The sequence below is a fragment of the Mandrillus leucophaeus genome, unplaced genomic scaffold, assembly GCF_000951045.1.
Source record: "Mandrillus leucophaeus isolate KB7577 unplaced genomic scaffold, Mleu.le_1.0 Scaffold1093, whole genome shotgun sequence".
Lineage (NCBI taxonomy): Eukaryota > Metazoa > Chordata > Mammalia > Primates > Cercopithecidae > Mandrillus > Mandrillus leucophaeus.
This window is the reverse complement of record NW_012099132.1, coordinates 41,750-46,273: the sequence shown is the minus strand read 5'-3', so window position 1 is coordinate 46,273 and position 4,524 is coordinate 41,750. Positions and strand designations below refer to the sequence as shown.

The 4,524-nt window shown below is 41.6% G+C and overlaps 1 pseudogene; it reads right to left on the bottom strand.

Moving 5' to 3' along the window:
- Window positions 1-3,414: 3,414 nt before the first annotated feature.
- LOC105545947 lies at window positions 3,415-4,185 on the bottom strand (annotated as a pseudogene).
- Between the last annotated feature and the right edge of the window lie 339 nt (window positions 4,186-4,524).

Genomic DNA, 4,524 nt, shown 5'->3' with positions numbered 1-4,524 from the left:
AAGACTGGGCTTTTCAGAGAAAGTAATTCTTCATGACCTGAGAGGGTCAAGCTTTTTGCCTTTATTATTTTTAATAGACTGTATAGGACATTTTTCTATATTGTGAGTAGAAGATTAAGTGGAAGAGATTATTTCTCAGATGTCAAAACTGACGTCTATGAATGTCATAAAACACATTGAAAGTCTCTGAGGTGCTTGACTTACTTAGAGTATTTCATTTTTCATCACAACAGGAAGTAGGAAGTGCGGTTTGTTTTTTGCTGTTGGGGAAATGGCAGAATAGAAAGGTGCAATGACTTGCCTGAGGTTATACAGAGTTTAGTGACACTCTTGCACTACTAGATGATTTCTCATTTCCAAGGTCAAGTCCCTTGATTAGGGACTGTCATTCAGTTCATGTAAAGAAAAAGGGAGGAAAATGCCGAAAATTTAAATATAGAAGGGAAAAAGGGAGTGATTTAATGTTTGTGTAATTAGTCCTAAAATGAATTCCTCATCTGTGGTTTTCTGGGTCAGACAGCAGACTTAAGATCTGTTTGTATATTAGTGGCTTAACTGGCTCTCTTAAGGATGTAATTTCAACTGTAATTTTCCATCTTTTCCCCCTTTCCTCTGGCATCCTTATAGAAAGTTCTTAGCTGTTATTTGAGGCTTTCTAAAAATTATCAAAATGAAGTAGCTACTGAGCTTTTATTTTGGTCCTTAATCAGAAAGGACTGAAAATGATGGTTCTTGGTGGAGAATTCTTTAGATAGTCTCCACCTCCAGTTGAACCCCTGAAAGACTATGAGTTCCAGCCTGGCCAGGTGGCTACCACTCCTCCAATAGGTTCTACTTGCATGAGCAATCATTTTCCCATGAAAGCACAATGCTTTCATGTACAGCTTTCCTTTTACCTGGTATTCAGTTTGTGACGTTCTGCTTGGAGAGTGAGCATTTGATTTATTATTTTGACTGAAGATCATTTTTATATAGGGCTATGTCATATGCTTTACATTTTAGCCCTTGGAGGATGTGACAAAATGCTTTTACTACTCGATTTCAGTTTGTGAAAACATAGGTTTTTCAGATTAGAACTCTTATGTTATAGTGCTAATAAAGCCAAAGGGTTGAAATATTATTAAAAACATTCCTTTTTGTCTTTCTTTTTAATATCATGGAATTATGTGCTTTTTCAAGTGTTAAAGGAAAGTGATACCCATTGGTTTGCAGTATTTTCATGGTAACATTTAATATGCTTTGTTCATAAATGGTCTCAATTATAATACTCTCTGCATACGAGAAACCCTACACTTAGGAGATAGAGAATCATGAAACAAAATGCTCTGTCATTTTTATTAGACAAGGCAGAGACAGTAAAGAAAATAAAGAAGTCCTCCCAAAGACTTCATTTTTAAAAAGCTGTTACTGGCTGGGCGTGGTGGCCCATGCCTGTAATCCCAGCACTTTGGGAGGCTGAGACAGGCAGATCACTTGAGGTCAGGAATTCAAGACTAGCCTGGCCAACATGGTGAAACCCTGTCTCTACTAAAAATACACAAAATTAGCTGGTATTGTGGGTGTACACCTATAGTCCCAGCTATTCGGGAGGCCGAGGCAGGAGAATCACTTGAACCCACGAGGCAGAGGTTGCAGTGAGCTGAGATCATGCCACTGCACTTCAGCCTGGGCAACAGAGTGAGACTCTGTCTCCTCACCCCCTCCCCACCAAAAAAAAAAAAAAAAAAAAAAAAAAAAAAGCTGTTACTTAAGGAAGTACATTAGCATTTCTCTGTCTAAAGTAAGAAAAAGCTACCTGGCATGTGGAATGGGCTCATGATGTCTTTGCACTTATTTGAATTTTTGGCTAGAGTGGGATTAGGAGTTGATGTTGGACAGAATATTTCTATGAGGACTGAATTCTGTGGGAGGTTCACTGGGTTTTCTCAGTGTGCCCAAGGTGCTGCTGACTCTTTTACTGTCCTTGTCACTGAGCCAACTATCGTTTTCATTTTGTAAGTGGCAATGACCATTAAACAATTGAGAATGTTTATTGTCTTTTCAAAGAAAACCATATAATTTTTAAAGAGCCTATGAAAGCTGACATGGTAACTTTGACCTAAGTATTTTGTCCATTTTGTTTGGGATATGGAGTCAAGCCTTTTGATTTCTTGAACTTGGGAAATGCTATTTTCTAATCACCCTCGGGGGTCTGGAAAAGGTTAAGGAAAGGTTCCCATATTATAAATGATGTGAAGGATTCTAGTCATCTCTGACTAGAGACAGAGATGAGGAAGACAAGACAAGCCCTTTACTGGATGGGTGCTAGAGCCGAAGACTTTCTCCTTCTGTGAGGATGCCCTGAGGGAAACGGAGGAAAGCCAGCCCTTGTTATGAATTATTTATTGTAGCTCTGACTTCAAGGATTGTGAAAAATGATACTAAAAACTCAAAAAGGTTGATGCTATCATCAAACCCTGACAGTGCACTCTGAAAACATGCTGGGAAATTCCCTTCAAGAAATCCAGGGTGCTTTCTGCTTAAGGAATGGCTATCAAAACAAAAGATAGCGGTTGAATTCAAAGTGCTTCAAGAGAGGTATTAGTCGGGATACTTATTTGGTCAAAATAAGAACACAGAAGTTTATTTTACTCTCATCTATAATGGTCTGAGCATAAACAAACCAAGACTGAGAAGATAACTCCATGATGTTAGGGAGAAAGTTTTCTTTTATTACTATGCCATCTCTACCACATAGCTTCTTTCTTTCAGCTGAGATAGTTGCTCCACTTTCTATCACCATGGGAAAAGGAAGTAGGAAAGAGGAGGGCGGCCTTCTTTCTTTTCTTTTTCCTTTTTTTTTTTCTTTTTAAAATAAGAAACATGATCTCACTACGTTGCCCAGGCTGCTCTCAAGCTCCTGGGCTCAAGTGATCCTCCTGCCTCAACCTCAGGCGTAGCTGGGACTACAGATGCACACCACTGCACTGGGCTTCCAGCCTCCTTTCCTTCTAAGAGCATGACCTGGAAGTTGAAAACATCTTATTCCATTAGCCAGAATCAATCACATAATTACTTTTCTACAAGGGAGGCTGGGAAATGTAATCTTTAGGGAAGCAGCCATGTGCCCAGCTAAGGCTTCTGTTACTATAGAGGAAAGAGAAGACGGATACTGGGGAGACAGCTAGGAGCCTCTGCTACACTGGAATAGTGACATTTGCCTTTCAGTGTTCCTGTACTGCTGTGACTTTTAGGCAAATTCAAACTTGACATAACACCTTTTTTTTTCTTTTTCTTATTAATACGGTCTTTGTCTTTCCTCTGTCAAACCCTGAGCCAACGATGTTCCCCAGGCCACCTGGGGAGGTATAAGAAAAGAAACATACAGGGCTAATGAGACAGGAAAAAGAACTATGGGAGGTGGAGACGGCTGCTTCACATGGCGAAGAGGATGAGAAAGGCCACCATCAGGCAAAAGAGCCCCATGGCTTCCTAGGGGGTAAAGCCTAGAATGGCGTAGGAGAAGAGCTGCTGCTTCAGAGAAGGGTGCCAGGCATAACCAATGATGAGGCTCCCAAACACAGTCCCAATCCCAGCCCTAGAGCCTGCCACCCCAACTGTGGCAGCCCCAGCCCCAATGAACTTGGCTGTTGTGTCAATGTCCCTTGAAATGGCACTGGTTTGGAAGCTGCGGCCAGGGACGAGTGAGGTAAGGGGACGTGAGACTGCCAAGCTGCTAGGTTCTCACCTGTCAGTGTCTCTGGTCGTTTCAGCACCACTGCAGGTAGCGGATGGCTTAGCAGCTGTGAGGCGCTCTTGACCAAGGAGGGAGTGGAGACGAACTTGGAGCAGGTGTACATTTTCAGGGGGTAGGGAGCTGTGGCAGGAGAGCTGCGCCCAGTGCAGGGAAGACACAACACCTTTTAAAGAGGCGTTATTATTCACAGACAGCATCAGACCATATCATGCAATATTTATATCTTGCTTAATGTATTGTTTAGATATCCATGTTAGGAAAGTAAATTTTGAATGTTTTGTTAATCTAAAGTTTTTTTTTTTTGAAAAAGTGTCTCACTGTGTTTTCCAGGCTGGAGTGCAGTGGTGTGATCTCAGCTCACTGCAACCTCCACCTCCTGGGTTAAAGTGATTCTCCTGTCTTAGCCTCCCAAGTAACTAGAATTACAGGTGTGCTCTACCATGCTCAGCTAATTTTTTGTAATTTTATTAGAGACGGGGTTTCACCATCTCTTGCCCAGATTGGTCTTGAACTCCTGGCCTCAAGTGATCCACCCGCCTCGGTCTCCCAAATTGCTGGGATTACGGGCGTGAGCCACCATGCCTGGCCTGTCAATCTTAACTTAAAAGCAACTGTAGTTTCTTCAAACATTCTCCTGTGGAAAGAATGCAGTCATTTTGGTAGGTTGAAATGTTTACGTGGAATTTCCGTCAGCACAAATCCTTATGCCTTAAAATGAGAAAAGGCTTCGGAAAGGGCACCCACTAGGGGGTAGGTCAAAATTGTTCATTCTGGATGGGAATTTGATT